The 17,150-nt window shown below is 38.2% G+C and overlaps 1 protein-coding gene across 4 annotated transcripts in view; it reads right to left on the bottom strand.

Annotated features, from left to right (window-relative positions):
* The window catches only part of ncoa1 (nuclear receptor coactivator 1), a 95,488-nt gene that overhangs the window by 61,610 nt on the left and 16,728 nt on the right, over window positions 1-17,150 (bottom strand). For all 4 annotated transcript variants that reach the window (XM_084953815.1, XM_084953818.1, XM_084953817.1 and 1 more), the window contains one exon: window positions 2,743-2,965. The gene's annotated coding sequence lies outside the window, so the exon portion shown is untranslated. The remainder of the gene's footprint in view (window positions 1-2,742; window positions 2,966-17,150) is intronic.

Genomic DNA, 17,150 nt, shown 5'->3' with positions numbered 1-17,150 from the left:
ACATCATATCTATGTTAGTGTTTTGAGTAAATGCAGTCAAAGTTATCTGTGCAAATCCAAGAAAGATAAAAGCAAGGCTGCAACAAATAATAATAAATCTGCCAACATTTTTTCTTTGTTGTTTCGCTTTTTAGTCCGAGATCTTCAAGGTCCGCCAATGCTGCGCTTCGGTGGATACACCAAAACGCCCAAAAATGTAAGATCTATGACCTTAAAAAACTGCAACTTAAGAAATGTTAATGTTGACGACTGTGTTCCAAGTTAAACAGTTGGAATCACTGAGGTTTGTTTTTGTTTTTGTTTTTTGGTGGTTTATTTACTTCAAAAGATGATCAGGAAATTATCAACAAAATCATTTTTTCCAATAACTTATCATTTACCCATGTTTAAACCTGTAAAAGTTAGTTTTCAAATGGTGAAACCAGAAATAACCAGAAAGAAATGCTAAAAACTCTGATGTACACTAGAAACATTGACTGACTTCCAAAATTGTTGCACTTAGTTATTGTCAGCAAATAAGACATGTCAACCACCCTGTATCGGGACAACAACCATAACAACAACAACAGCTGGTTACAGCTAATGTTAGGCTTAAATTTTACAAAAATCCAGCTTATCCAACAGGCTATATGTTTGAGGTGACTTCTGCAAAAGTGTAAAATATTGCAAAATATTTCACTGACAAATATCAATTTTTTGCTCCCGATTTATTGTCTAGTGTTGGCATTCTTCACATGTATTATATAGTGTGTACAAAAATGTGCTCATACTTGCACTGAAATGCAAACTGCCTAGCCTCTATACTACGCATGCTTCCAAATCCCAATGAAAAACCATTAAACATTCAAAAAATGCTGTTGTGGCCCTTTAAGATTCCCTGCTTCTCAACTGAATACCCTGTTAAGTTCCAGCCCATTGTTTCCCAACCATCTGTGAACACCCAGATCCAGGATGTTTACCAAGAGTAAGAAATAACCTTGGACTACACACAGCTCCTCAGACATTATGACAGTTAGCCAGAGATCTTAGTGTATAGAAAGCACAGCACAAAGCTGTTTTTAGAGGTGAGAGACAACCAGAGAATTGCTACCTGTAGTCGCCCTGTTCATTTATGTAACCAAAATATAGAAATATACATTTTCGCTCAGATAGAAGTATCCTCTCGCTGTTTTCTGAGCAAAACATACGATATTCCTTATGAATCTTTTAAAAGACATCAAATATACCACTAAAACAATATCACCCACGGACCGTCGGATCTGTGTAACTGCCTTTCTTAGCGTCTGTGTCATTGTTCACCTAATGTTTTCACAGTACGCTTTCTCTCTCAAACACGTTCACTGCCAGGCTGATAATTCCACATGAATATTCATCATTTATTGAACTCTGCTGGGCACTGTGTAATTTGGCGCGTGAATGTGGGTGTGTGTGTCCTCATTTCAACTTGTGAAACGCTATGGGAGGCCTCCTCAGACATGCTGGGATGTTCAGAGCAATGCACTTCATTGGCCTGAAGTTTTTTTCTTCTCTTTCTCGCTTCTATAAACTATTAAATCTAAGTTTAACTAACTTGTCTTCTTTAAAATTAAATTGACAGGCTATTAACTATGTGTGGAGATGGCAAAGACTGGAGTCTTTCAAGTCAGCCATTTGTGCATTCTGTCTGCATACTGCAGAACTTCAAATAAATGACTTGCCCTGCAAAACTGAAAAGAACAAAACGCAAATCAAACCAATCTCACAGTGCATTTACACCTTAAAAATAAACTCAAACAAACACCTACACTGACAATATAATTACGATGACACTCCCGAGGTTTTGTGGCAAATCTCACACTTGGGTCCTTGTTTTAAATTAGATTTAATTCACCATTTTACTGCTAACAAACTATAGCTTGCAGGGTTTTTCCTGCACACAAGTAGTTTAATTTACTCAAGCCTAAATATATTTTTGGATTATAAAATGAACAAAATTAAGAGGTAAATGTATCTGCCACTCTGGCAAAGGCCTATTTTAAACCAGGATAAACTCTCATTTTCACCTGGTCAGGAATAGATTTCGAAACAAAAAATTATTTTTCATTGAGGTTATAAGATAATAAAATATGACAGTAAACAGGTTTGGCCTTACATCAATGTACATTGGAGTAAACTAAATCCCATGAATGAAAGAAATGCATGGAAGTGGATGCAGTTTTTAAATACAATAGCTCATAACACTGGTACTGAAACACTGATTAATCACCATCAATTTTGATAAGCTGCCATTTTCAAGGAAAAACACCTTTTCAGCGTGATAGGCTGGTTCACCCTCCTAAACTTGCTTATATGTTACTTTAATATTTTAACTAGTTTGGGCTACTGGTGATATTCAATCACAAAAGCAGTTAAGAGAATAATAGCTAATAAGAACTAGATTACAAAACAAGCATAAAATAAATTTCAAATAAATCCACGTTCAATACGTAGCCGCTGTGTCTTGCTTTACTTGACCTCAGGTTTGCCACTGCCATCCAACAAACACAACCTTCAGCCTTCGTTAGAAGCTCAGTCCAGAAATTAAAATAATCACTAAAAAAGTATTCTAGTCAATAAAGAAAATTACTCTTTCAGTATTCAGTGGGAAATCAATGTTATATAACAGTTTGCTTCAGAACACACAAGTTGTGCGAGGGATCACTCTGGCTTGCAATGAGACATACTGCAGCACTCAAGTCAACGAGTACAGAGCACCGTGCTTACTTGATCTAGGGCTCCAGTCGGTGAGTCATGTGGTGGCTGTGGTGGCCTTGTCAGGGACTGAGCAAAGCTGAGGGAAGGAGGGGAGCCTGGGCGTGAGATCAGTGGTGGGCCAACGGCTTACAGTCAAGAGGATGGAATGGTGATGGCGGTGGGGTTATGGCTCCACAGCCGCTCTATCAAAAAGCACCATCCCAGGTGCAGGGAGAAGCCCGTTGGCCTCCAACTGCCAAGAAAACACAGAAAAAATGGACAATCACAATATGTTCATTTGCAATGTAGAAATTAACCTTTCACATGTTATGCTGTACTATTGACAGTTCTATTTGCTATCTTCTGTTAATAACAGGTCATTATTTTTGAATATTTAAAATACCAAGCAGCATTAAACAGCAAAAAAAGTGAAAGAACGTGTTAATTGCTAACAGAGGGAATAAGTCTGTGTGACATGGTGAGACTAGATGCTATTACAGGAGGAACATGCAAAAGCAATGACAAATGTAGAGGTGAAAAAAAACAGGTCCAGGGTGAACTCCACCAGGTACAGCTGGCAACCTTACTACAACGATGGGCTGTTACTTGAGAGTGATTTGTAGTGGTTGATATTTAAAGAATAGTGAAATAGTGACAATGTTTAAGCTTAATCATATGTGATCTGAACATAACACCAATACCACTGATGAAGTGAAAATGATTTGATGATATATTTTTGCTTTTTTTTTTTGTCATATAAGTAAATATAAGTTGAGTTGTAGCTTACAAGCTGCACCAAACACTAATTTTCAGACTGTTTGTTCTCCTCTTATGGCACATTTATGCACACGAAGTCACTGCAATGAGGTGAACTGACACAAATTTGCACCAGGCATTGTAACTGGAGGAAAATCTGCATTTACACAAGTCGTAGAAAGAGACAGAAAAGAAGGGAGGGCCTTGGAGAAAAGTGACAAATCGTATATCTCACGATATTCTGAAAAAAAAGCCAATAAGAAGAAAGATGGCTTAAGGGCCAATCAGCTAAAACAGATTGGTTTACACAGAAGAAAAATTAAGGGGCAGTGCCAAGACCTGGTGTAAGATAAATAAGGATTATTTTGAACTGTAAATCATGCAAAGCTACTCTACAAGAGTTTAAGAGGTTCATGTTGAAGGAAACCTTTAGCATTTCCATGTAAAAGTGATAACAGCCCCGAAGAAAAGACTACATTAAATGAGATTTCCCCTCACTACTACCAAAAGACTGCATCTTATAAAAGAGCAATAAAATTGTTGGGTGAATTCAAAATAGAAGCTTCTATGGAAGACATCTGGAGAATTAAAAGCAACCCACACCAGCTGCAGGGCTTCATTCATTAAACATATTAAAAATATTTAGGTTATTTCACTGTATAACCTAAGAGAAGCACAGAAATCTACTTTAATAATAACTTAGAGCACACACACAGAAGATAAATCTAAACAGAATTACCTGACCCTGACATTTGTGTTTCTTGCCTTGACATCCGCTTCATAGCTGCTCACAGCTGGCTGTTAACAACCCAGCAGGTAGGGACAGACTGATCACAGTAAAATCTGCGCACCATTGTGTCGACTTCGGTGGCTTTACATCTTGTAATCATAACAACTCGTCAACAACTGAGAACACAAATAACACTCCGACCGTTAAAATTCCCTATGCCATAACAACAGTCAACCAGCAACCTGGAGCTGGAAACTGGATCATTTATGAAGCAAAAACACATTTAAATCCTTTAAAGTAATTCAGTAACTCAGTACTAAAAATCTAAAAACATGCTTAAAATATAATGGAAGAAAAGGTTTGAGGTGGATTATTCTGGTCTATATTGAGATTATTTAACATCAGCTCATTTTGGAAACGTGATGCATTAAAGGAATACTTAAAAGAAAATGGGACTTTCCTAAATTAAAAAAAAAAAGGAAAATAAAACATGAAACATATGGTATGTGTTTGACTTCATTTCCTTTATAGCACTTTCCATCCTCCCCAAAAGCCCAAACTCACTCCACAAGTTTAGTTTAGCTCAAAAATAAGATGACAGAAAGAGAACCTCTGGTCAACAAGACCAGCAAAACCAAGGAGTCTGTTTGGAAACATGTTGGGTTCAAGGAATCCAAAAGTTCCATAAATGCAACACTCGGATCATCATGTCAAAACAACTGTTAGTCCAGTACTGACCAAAAAAGAGAGGAAAGAAGAATAAGCAATTATGATTCTTGCTATAATTGAAGTCAGACTGAGGCAAGTACAAAAGCATGTACACCATCAGAAGTTGAATGCCGCCAGTATCACCATCTATAGACAACATTCAGTCACTATCAAGTACAAGATCTTGTATATTTATTATCACATGCACCAGGTGTGAGACACTGCTATAGCTGTATTTCAGTGGAACAATGATCTATATTATTTTTCTGTCCTTTTCTCTGATTTCTTGTTAGTTTTACTGACAACCAACTTTGTAATTAAATGAATGATTTATTGACTGTATTGACTTTGAGTCAATTTACAGGAATCTGAGTAGAATGCCTCCCCAGTTTGGCTTTTTGGGTGTTGTGCTCTACTGAGATGACGCCCCTGCCAGACTCAGGGTCTCATGCTAGAAGGATTACATCTCTTGGCTAGCTTAGGAACATCTTCCTGTCCCAGGCCAGCAGATTTGCAAACAGACATATCTATCTATAGTAGTAGTAAGCTCAAATTAACCAGTCTGATGACCCGGGGTCAATACTGGTCCACCAAAACATTTGATTGGAAAAGTACAATTTATATTTTTGGTTCCAAATTAGTCCATAGGTTAAGGTCCCTTGCAGATTCACTTGTCTTTAGTACACATCTAATGGCACTATGCAGAAACACTGAGATCTATTGTTGGATTTGCACTTATTATAAGACATTACAAGATGTTATTAAATGGCTTTACTAGTCAGGCACACTTTAAAACTCCTGATTTAAGCTTAATACACTGGTTTAAAGGAAAGAGGTGTGGTAGATTTATAGCACAAGACAAAACAACAGCATCACAGCGAAGAGTTTTATCTTGATGATCATGCTTTTAAAATTGCTGGAAGTTGCCCGATAATAAATTTTTTATTGTTTCCTGTTTAGTCAAGGAGGGCACCTTAGTGCAAGAATTGCATTTCAGAGTTTTCTCTTCAAATACTGAACAATAAAACATGGAAAGTTACAAACACTCGTGTTTGGAAGAGTCTCAAGTTTTGTCAGTATTGGCTGGATTTGAACGACTATCTGGATCTGATTCACTGGGTGGTTCTGCTCCTCAGCAGACCCCACTCTTCTGTTTCCATCTGTTCAGCTGACACATGGTTGACCTGTGCAACAGCAGATCAGTCTCTCAGTCTGGAGAACGAGTTGCTCGGGCATTATGAGTGATTTTCCTGACTATGGGGATTAAAAGCAGTATCAAGCTGAATCAATCTGCAGCCAGAGTCTGTGCGGCAACACAGCTCTGCGTAAAAAGGCAGCAGTGTGCTGATTTTAGACGTTAGAAACAGTTTCCTTGTTGTATGTGCTACACAACACGCATTTTATGTAAAGATCAGATACCACATGATTGTTGCCAGGCCCAAACACACCAGCTGATTGACTAGTCCTCTTAATCTGGCTCCTTGCAGTGCTGCAAGAAATTTTCAAACTTCAGCAAGTCAAAAGCCTTCTAAATGCTTTGCATGAGACCTCTCCTGTCTCAGGCTTTTCAGTGTCTATTTAGAGTTTGATCAGATAGCATTTTACAGGTGTGAATTACAGCTCGTCACTGGAACAGCAGGCAAAATAGAAGGCGAGTTAACAGGTACATACCCATATTCAAGGGAGAACAATGAAGAGAGAAAACAGAGCTTCAACGTCAACTTTATTTGATCCTCACTTCATCTGGGTTACTTAACAAAAAAGATAAATGAAATTTGCATACACAAGGTTTTTCCAGGCTTATAATGGGTCTTTTGGGAGGGGGGGGGGGAGACTACCCTCATCAGCAAGGCTGGTCCGTGTACATTGAATGTAATGAGTCTGCATTACCTTATCTGATGAAGAACATTTCCTGGTACTTCTAACCATCTTACAAAGAAAAGCATTGTTCGTATATCAGTATATAAACCCCTAATCAAAAACCTGGATTAAAAAAATATAACTTTCTTTTGACTCTGACGTAAACCTCTTTTGTTGGGAAAACCCTGAGATAAATCTTTAGCAAGTCTGTGTGTACTGAGCGTAGCCTGGATTTCAGTGTGGGATTTAATTGATTCCAGTAGATTCTAGCTCTCTTTAAGCAGGAAATTTACAGTAATCTAATAATTTTCAGCCCAGTGGTTGTACTGGTGCAAAATGACTGGCCAGAAGCACTGCAGACGTAGGTCAATATCCAAACCAGAAAAACACCTGGAGCGCTCTTGCTCTCTCCCTTCTTCTGCTTAGAAACTCTTCCTAGCATTCACACACGGGCTTCAAAGATGTGACGACAAGCAAACCTAGGCTGTTAGGTAAAACTTAACTGGCTGCTTCCTCGCTTAGATAATAACAGGCAGAAGAAAAAAGGAAAAAATGAGTAAAGTTAATGTTAACAGTGTCAATAATCCTCATCCTCAGGCAAGAATCACTAATGTTATTAAGGCGATACTGGGTCTCAGCATGCAGAGGTGTTCAACTATGAACTCAGGGCAGTTATTTTCTTATTGTAATTCTCTGCTATAATGTTTAAATCTGTGTAGTTTATTTCTCGTTTATCTTATTAAAAATAGCTTTTAACTTCTGTTAAATTCCTCAAGATTTTCCTTAATTTGCACTTTTCTGATTGGCTGCAGATGTTGCTAAATTGGCATTTATAAAACTCTTGTATATTTTACACAGAAAGACTGCACTGAATGAGGAGCCTTAAAACATGTATGAGTGAAAAGCTCCTTATCCAATGAACATTGATTTTGAAATATGGATTTTAATGGCTAGCATGCCAAAGACTAAAAAGAAAGTGCCAGCTCATAGCAGGATTTTAACAAAAACTTATCAATACTGTTATGAATATGCATCTGGAAACAAGAGCTGTCTAGCGTCATAGCGGATGTCTGCCCTTCACCTTCACACTGACTTCAAGTGTTTAAAGATGTAGACATAATAAAGGGACCTTCAAAAGCACATTTTAACTTGCTAAAGAAGCCAAAACCTTGTCCCATCTAGTGCAGGTAACCAACAAATCAAACTCTTTTGCTACAATAAAGTATTATGACAAACTACTTTATCAAAGCACATGAAGGCTATATTTTACACAGTCCTTGATTTCTTTAAGTCTGGTGAACCAGCAGCCTTGGCTTCGGTGGATCAGTAGGCTTGTTTTGGAACAGTGTGCCAGCCTTTCTGCCTCATCTACCAACGCTTCTAAATAACTACAATGACTATGTGATGGTCAGATAGTCATCAGATGCCAAAAGGTCAGCCTGCTTATACCAGAGTGTCGAGGAGGAGTTCAAATTTGGAGCATTTTATGAATTAAATGAGAATCATTACATAACAGAATAATTGTGATGTCTGATCTTGCATTCCATTGTGTAACAATGAAATCATGCCAGCAATCGCACCCATAATAAAACCAGACTGACTAATTGGTGATTGTTGATTTCTGGCTTAGAAATACTGCTGATGTTACAGAGAAAAAAAAATACTGACTACAAGCAAGAACAATTAAGGTGATTTTTATCTTGAAGTGAAGATCCTACAACATCTGAGAGAAGCCGAGAGCAAATACTTGGCAATAGTTGGAAGGAAGAACTCACTTTTAATAGGAAGAGACCTCCAGTAGAGCCAGGCTCAGTGAGGCAAAGCCATCTTCCATGACTGGTTGGTGAGAAGAAAGAGAAGGGGCAAAAAAGTACCCAGAAACACCAAACACAGAAAGCCTCACAGCAGCTTAAACAATCAGCAGCATTACTGAGGGACAGCTCAGGCTCACCTGATCCAGTCCTAATTAGGGATGGGTACCGGTATCCGGTGCCATGATGGCACCAGTTCTGACATAAACGGTAGTAACCAGACCGAAAAGCAGCGCACATTATGGTGCTTTTTTTCGGTGCTTTTTTTTCCCTGAGATGTCATACACTTTGAATTCTAGCCAATCATTTTACGTTTCCGAGGATAGTAGGCGGGTCCAGGTACGTACGTTGTTTTAGAGCAGAGCTACAGATTAAAAACGCCCAAGGTGAAGCGGTCAAAAGTCTGGCTGTACTTCACAGCAAAATATGCAAACTCAGCAGCCTGCAACAAGTGCTTTAAGGTGATACTGTGATACTGTCAAAGGAAGTAACACCTCAAATCCGATGAAACACCTGGCGACGCATAGCGGGTTTTTTTAAAGCCGAAAAATGCGCCGTATTTAATAGCTTGCTGCGAGACCTCACACCGAGCGCATCTACTGCGGGTGTGGTGCCTGTTATCGACCCGGAGTTAGCAACATCCCCCAAAAACCCGAAGAGTAGAGTCCTGGCCCCTAGCCCTGCCAGTGTAGCAGAAATGATGACGGATGATGATGGCAGCAGCAGCCGTTCTTCTCTGCGTGAGTAGCTTAATGTTGTTCGTGTATACTTTACGTTGAGTAGGCTAACCATGTTATTAAATTAATGCATGTAAGGTGAACTAGCAAACACCGTAGTAGTTACATGCAGCTGTCTTCTTGTTTGATGGCAGATACTCCCTTCACCCTGGCCAAAAAGGCAAAAATGACCAAAGAAAAAGTGGAAAACAGCTAAACATGAGAGGTTTTTGGACAAAGTTTGTGTTTTTTTCCATTGTTTAAGCACTGCTTCCAGCCAAGAGTGATACCATATATGCCCTATAGCTGCAGAAAAGGCTAACATTGTTATCTTTTTACAAAAAAAAAACAGCTGAACATGAGAGGTTTTTGGACCAATTTTGTGTTCTCCATTCTTTAAGCACCGGTTTGAGCACCGTTTAAGCACCGGCACCGTTTCAAAAGTACCGGTTTGGCACCGGTATCGGATAAAACCTAAACGATACAATTAGGACTAGGGATGGGTAACTTTTATACAAAAGAGAAGTTTAAAATAAGAGTAATAGAGAGGGGAGGGTGTCTTTCTCCTGAATCAGAACACGAACCTAATTCTACAAAAGGGAGGTCTGATAACTGAAAACTCTTCCTCCAATTCTACTTACAGAAGAAGCACAAGGACGCCTGCACTCTGAGGGTTGGTCTTGATATGATGAGGCATATAGAAATCAAGGTATTAGACCCCTTTAGCACAGAGCTGTACCTTCTTTATTACAAATGCATTACTAAGGTAACCCACTATTATTTTCAAATAATGATACATTCAGAATCTAAAGGTGACAGGGCTTTTTCCATTGCTGCTCCAAGACCCTGGAACAGTCTTCCTTCATTTATAAAGTTCACCTCCTCTTCAATCAAACCTGAAGACCTAGCAATTTTCACAGGTTTTGGATCACTTTGAAACAGGGTCTATTCTGTCTTAGTTATTTAGTTTTGGTTGTTTTTATCTTATTGGATAATGTATGCATGTGTATATGTCCATGTGCATGTGTGTGTATATGCATTTGTATATAAGTGTATGCATGTGTATATACATATGGATGTCTTGTAATCTTTTTATTTTTTATCATTTGTTCTAAATTTTTACAAATTAAGAAAGAATTGCAAGTTTTTTAAACATGCACAGTATTTTAGTCACTTTCAAACCACTATGCCAATTATTATCTAGTCTAGACTTTGAGGTGTGCGCATTTGTGGTTGCACAACTGCACAAGTTCGCTCAAATTAAGCATTCTATTCCTGACTCTTTACAAATTGATTATTGGATTATTTAATAATCAAATTATTTGCAGATAAATATGATTAAGCTGGAGCTTTTAAATAAATTAGGTTTGATTTGAGTGATCAAAATGTTGTTGGCTCTCGTTAGCTCGTGACTTTTAACTTTTAAAAACAACGGTGCTTTCTAGATGCACAACATGAGTATAGGCAGAAACTGTAAAGTAAAGTTTTTTAACTGACAACCGGTTTTAACTGACTACAAACTGGTTCCTGAAAAGCCAGTCTCCAACTGAACAGGTTTACCTTTTTTCCTACTTTTTGAAATATTGCCAAAGTGCAGGTCATGTTTTCTAAACATGACAGCATACCAGGCTTCAACAGTGAGCCAACTGTGGTTGAGTTAAGTAGGTCAGTTTTGTGTGCTCCATAATGATGCTTCTTGTTGACAGGAAATTCAGTGGGTCTTGTCTTATCTATTAACATGTTTGGGTAAACATGACACTTGACATTGGAGTTTGTGTGCACACATGCACACTCACTACTGACCATCTGAAAACAAACCACAGAAATATGACCATCAGGGGAATCTTTGCTCAATCTTAGCTAGTGGAGCTGCAGAGGTACAGGATATCAAAATCAATCAAACTTAATTGGTATAGCATCTTTTGTGCAGCTTAGCACAGTTCAAAGTGCTTCCAAATGACTAAAACTGATAATAGGCAGTAGGAAAATTTTAATAAGAATGCCTCATTTGAGCAACTGAAGATAAACAATGTTAAGTTGGAACACTTGTTTTCCTTATATGTATTAATCAAAAAATAATTTCAAAAAGTTGCTTTTTTTTTTTAAAGTGCACTAAAAACATAGCAAGCTGTCTTCAACTCAGAACTTCAACCTTCACGTCACATTTACATTTCTGCACTGAATAAAGACACAGCTTACTTGCAGGTGTCTAACACCATTACCAGCATTTATGCTTATACTATACTGTGTGGTATGTTTGAGTTAATTTGCAATTTTGCCACTAAAACAGTAGTTTTGTGGTGTTTCTTCCTTTAAGTCAATGCAACCGATGGCAGCAGGAAGGAACTAGATGGAAGTGCACCGGAGAAAACCATGATACCAATCACAGTCGTTGTAGGCTGCATCGACGCAATTTAGCTAGATTTCCAAGGAGGTACATTTCAGGTTACATCCAAGTTACACCGCATGTAGGATTAGGGCGGTATGATCTCAAATCAAAATCAACTGAACATTTTACCTCAATTACAATTAATGAATTATGAATTTTAAATGGACCCTATACAAAGCGATCTGATCCTGACATGTTTACATGTCTCAAGTGTCTGAACAGAATAAATCATTTTTAACATCTGCAGAATAGTCCAACTTTCGATAAACAGAAGTAGTAGTTGTGATAACCAAATGTGCAAAACCATCACTGTCTGGATCTCTTCTTCTATTGTCACCTTGCTGCATGCCACAGTTTTCAACCAGCATAACTCACAACTGACACGGGCCAGATTATATTGATAAGAGATCTAATTCATTTCCAATTAATTGTCCAGTCCTAAAACAGAGTTTGGTTACGATCTTTTGAGGATGTAAATTTAATGCACAAGTGTAAATCTCACATAACAATGAGTAGAGTTTTTCACAGTCAAAAACACACAAAGGGAGGCAAAAAGCTGAGAAGAGGACATCAACTACAACTGCACTCTCATTTAAAATCAACCACTGGACAGCCAACAACTGACTTTCCACATTCTGAAATGATATGTCAGTGTCATTTACATTTTCTAAATCCTAAATTAATTTAGTGATAAATAATAAGAAGCAATAGGGAAACAAGCTAAACGTGTTAATCAATAACCCAAAGGAAGTCACTCTGACCATCAGCAATTCCCCAAATCACTGTCTGCTGACATTAAAAGAAGGCACTTTCAGCCCTACTTCTAATATAATTTACTTTTCAATAATCTTAAAAGTTATAGTGTACAGAGAGTACATACTAACAAACTGTCTTTAAGCTGGGATTTGTGAGTAATCACCACTGAAAAACATGCCCTGTATCACACAGCGAGTGGTACTTTCTTCACTGCTATCAGTCCAGTGTTGCCTTTTTTGTAGGTACTGCTCACTGCAGTCATTTCTGGCTTTGTCACCAAACTCGTTTTCTCCCTTTTCACACACACCATTTATCCATCAAGTGCATGCAAAATGCTATGGCACTGGCAGGTTAGCCTGAGATTAGAACCACACCTCAGTGACCTGCATTTCAGCTGAATGGGACAAAAGGGAGAAAAGTAATTGAAGGTGGGCAAAAAGGAAGAGAGTGAAGCTGGCTGGAAACATATTTTAATAACAGGTAGAGCCAATATGCAGAACTGACTCCATTTAAAGACCAATGAGTGACAAAACAGAACTATCAAGACAGAAAAAAAATGTGTAAAAGTGAGCATATTATATAGTTGATAGGTGGGTTATGTCAATTTCAATCTGTATTCTTATAACATTGCAATAGTGCTTACATTTTAACAAAAAATATAAGTGGTGAACAGTCAGGGTGATCAATAAAATGCAAGAACTCATACACTGCAACTACAACAGCAAATATTTTATTTGCCAAGTACTTTGTTACAAATATGTGATTAATATACAGGTTTTCTTCCAGAAAAGTTGTTAACCCGGGCAGCTTAGACTGGCATGGGGACTGAGGTATGTGGGGCTGCGGGCAATTGAATGTATCCACTCAATTATTGTTGCACTATCAATCTGCTGTAACGCTAATTGAGTTGCACAGATGGACGAGCAGAGATGTGTTGGTACATATCTGAACGCACAGTGGATAGAGAGAGAGAAATAATTGGGGACTTTATTTCAAACTTATTTAGCACTAAGGTCCAATGCGAATTTTTAAAAATGGTTGAAAAACCTTTCAGCTACAGCTATGAGGTTCAGTGGATTTAGAAGTTAGCAATTTTAGATGTTAGCAGTGAGTTAGATAACTAGTTAACCTTACGCACCATGATTGAAATATCACGAAGAAAAAAAACAAAACAATGACCAGCGAGAGAGTATCGAAGTATGGTTAACATACATGAAAGTAATCAATGCAATCAGACAGACAGTAACCAAAAAACAAAATAAGACAAAAAGAGAAAACAAACTACGCAAGTAAAACACGAAACTACGCCTTGAAAGCTCACTGGCAGTAAAACCTGAAACCCTTTTCTGAACTGAGAAATGTCTGTCATATTTCAGGTCTGCTTATAGAACAAAAACACTGGATGTGCATCTGAAATTAGTGGGGGTGATCTATGCAGCTACCCATGGAAAACTCCAGAAACTAATTTGTCATCAAACAATCTTCTTACCATACTGAGGTATGAAAACCCATCAATAAAGGTAGAAGGGAAGACGTTAAATGTTGTCTTTACGGGGGAAAAGGTTCAACCTTGGTGTCATTTCAGCCTTGAAATTTATAACCTGGTTGTAGGAGGGATGAAGAAACAATGTGTTGATCTTTACCACCATTTCTATGATATATCAGTACAAGATTTCAGAAACTCCCAGATTAGATGTTCTGTGGAAGACTTTTAAAAGTTTTCTGCAATCACGTTGCTTCCTGTGAACTAACTAAATGTTATAGCTTTTTCTATAGTGGTATCACGTTAGGCCCAGCGGGGAATAGCCTGGGCTTGAAATACACTAGCAGAAAGCCCACTATCATCAGCCCCCTCAAAAGTGAGTGTCTCATTCTGCTGATGAACGCTAAATCCCCCACCTAGGACTACAGCATCACTACACGCTCTGTAGCCGCTGTGACTTCTGAATAACACAACACCAAACAGTTCTTCATCTACGGCAGGGTCTGGTTGATGTGACCCTGCAGCTCACAATAGGTTTTCCAACATAACCAGGACCAAAATAGTAGTTTTTATATTACTACCCTAAACTTCCATTACTGGGTCAAAAATGAACCATATTTATTTCCTGTGGAATTTCATGGGAAATTTGGATTCTTATCAACAGTGACAGCCAGGAATGGATATTTTGTGGACCACAAAGAGTGTCACCCCCTAAGATTATTTTACACAGCAAGAACTAACAGACAGCTTTCATTCAGCATTCAGACAGTTTATTCTTAGTAAATATGTAGATTAACAGTGCCATTCAGGGGTAGGTTCAAACTAGAGCAGGGCAATATGGCCAAAAATATTTATCACTATATATATTTGAAAATTTGCTATAACGATATAACTGACGATATAATTGACTAATAATATTAAAATAAAATTTATTTAATAATAATAATTATTATTCAATAATTGATTGATAACTCCACAACGTTATTAGTACAAAACCCCCCAAAAAACCCCATCAATGTATTTTCACTTAAACAAGCAGCTGTTTTTTATGTGCATTAAAGTTATATAAAAATTTAACAGTGCAATTAGGGGTGGGCGATATAAACAATATACGATATAAACAATATACGATAGAAACGATATAAATTTGGCCAACGATAGAGATTTTGACTATACCGCTCTATCGCGATAGCGCATGTTAATGATGTCATCAAGCTGCGCCTGTTTTGGTCGAAAGCGTCGCAGCGGCTAAAACCATTATAATCTGCAAATTATGGCGGGCGACAGTCATAGCAAAGAGATGAAGCACTTTTGAAATATGGGGGAAAGCTAAAAACTGCGCTTCCTCCACTTCCGTAACATTGATTCATTTATGTTGAATTCTCTCGCAGCTGCTCTATTCCCATGTTGTTGCAGTATATTAATAACTAACCTCGTATTGTGGATGAATAATCTCAGTTGTTCTCCTGACTGAAGTTTGCCCCGTGTATGTCCTCCTGCTATCCATTTGTCCCAAACTACCAGAATCCCTCACGTTAACTTTTATCAAGTGGAAAAAAAAGTTGGCGTTCATCCTCCAGCTTCACTGTGCTAATGTTATGCTAACATAGCTGTGTCGCTAGCAATCACGTAGCACAACATTATATACCAGGTAGTCCAACTTCAGTAACCCTACCAACGTCACTGCTGTTTAGTTTTCTGTCTTCATTTATGTTGGAAGTGGTAGCAGAGCTGTACGTTTTAATTAGTTTCAAAAATCTCTCAGTCAGAACATGGTATGTCATGCTTAGGTGGAAACTAGCGAGCTAACTTCCTGTTAACTTCTAACTCTGTTAAATTTAATAACTTCTGTTTTCATGGATGCCTGGATGTTAAACTTAATTGTTACACCTGGTAAAGCAGCAACGCTGATGATTTTATTAAAGATGAAAGAATTTAAACCGTTTTTAACTCTCAGTGTTCGTTTGACTTTGGGACCTGAAGCAGACGGAGTTTTGGACCCAGATTACTCCGCAAAGCTCCTCACTACGGCAGCCGTAATGCTCTGACAATCCATCAAAACATTTTTTAACAGATTTCTGCACGCCAAAATCGGTTCGAGGTCAGTAAGCACAACCAGAATTCATACATAAGGCACACTCGATTTTTGAGAAAATTAAAGGATTTTAAGTGTGCCTTATAGTGTGGAAAATACGTTATACAGAAGAAAATAATATATCGTGATATATATCGTTGCCGCACGTGCTTCAAATTATATTGCGATATGGATTTTAGGCCATATCGCCCAGCCCTAAGTGCAAATGCAAATTACTTGCTGACAGTTTAACCAAAAGGCATTTCCAGTGGAAATTGTCTGACATATCCTGAGCATAACTATGTATAATCTCCACAAAACTTAAAAAGAGCTTATACACACACAATACGGTAATATTATGTTGAAGCACAGTACGTATCACTCCGCGAGGCTCCTGACTATGGTAGCCGTAATGCTCCGACAATCCATCAAGCAGTGCGGCTTCGTAGCTTACGAGAGTCGTACTAAAACATTTTTTGACAGATTTTCGAGCACCGTGTACATAAAATCGCTTTGAGGTGAGTAAGCACAACCAGAATTCATACATAAGGCGCACGATTTTTCAGAAAAATCAAAAGATTGATTTTAAGTGTGCCTTAATTTCTGAAAACGGTAATAACAACAGCCCGCTAGCATGCTCTACCAAAACTTGTGCTTTTGTGTTTATCTGACGGACAAAAGCTAAACCAGTTCCACACCACTGAAGTTGCAGCATTTTTACAAACCAATTCTGATTCATCTGTTTCGTTCAACGATCCGCTTTCGCTCTTCTCATTCTCCGCCGCTGGCATGTGCGTACAAAAACAAAGGCACTACGCATGCACGTTTTACCCATATTCTATCGCGATATTTCATTTTCTTATCATTGCCAAACAGTATACCGGTATTACCGTGAACGGTATGATATGGCCCAGCCCTAGTTCAAACTTCCACAGTGAACTACTATGCCAAACAAACCAATCAAGTATGGCCTAAAGATCTTCTGGCTCTGTGATGCACACATCCTTCTTTGCAAGATCTAGAATTGTTTCCTCAGTGAGACATACAGCTGAAGAAGAAGATTTTTTCTTCTCCAATGTACCTCTTCCACAGTGTCTCCTGGGACACTATTGTGAGGACTCTACAATAGGACAAGGCAGAAATCCTTCCTCTGAA

The sequence above is a fragment of the Perissodus microlepis genome, chromosome 15 (genome assembly GCF_051167445.1).
Source record: "Perissodus microlepis isolate ML-2025 ecotype Zambia chromosome 15, ASM5116744v1, whole genome shotgun sequence".
Classification (NCBI taxonomy): Eukaryota; Metazoa; Chordata; class Actinopteri; order Cichliformes; family Cichlidae; genus Perissodus; species Perissodus microlepis.
Note: the sequence above shows the minus strand (reverse complement) of the source record. Positions and strands in the feature narration are given on the sequence as shown.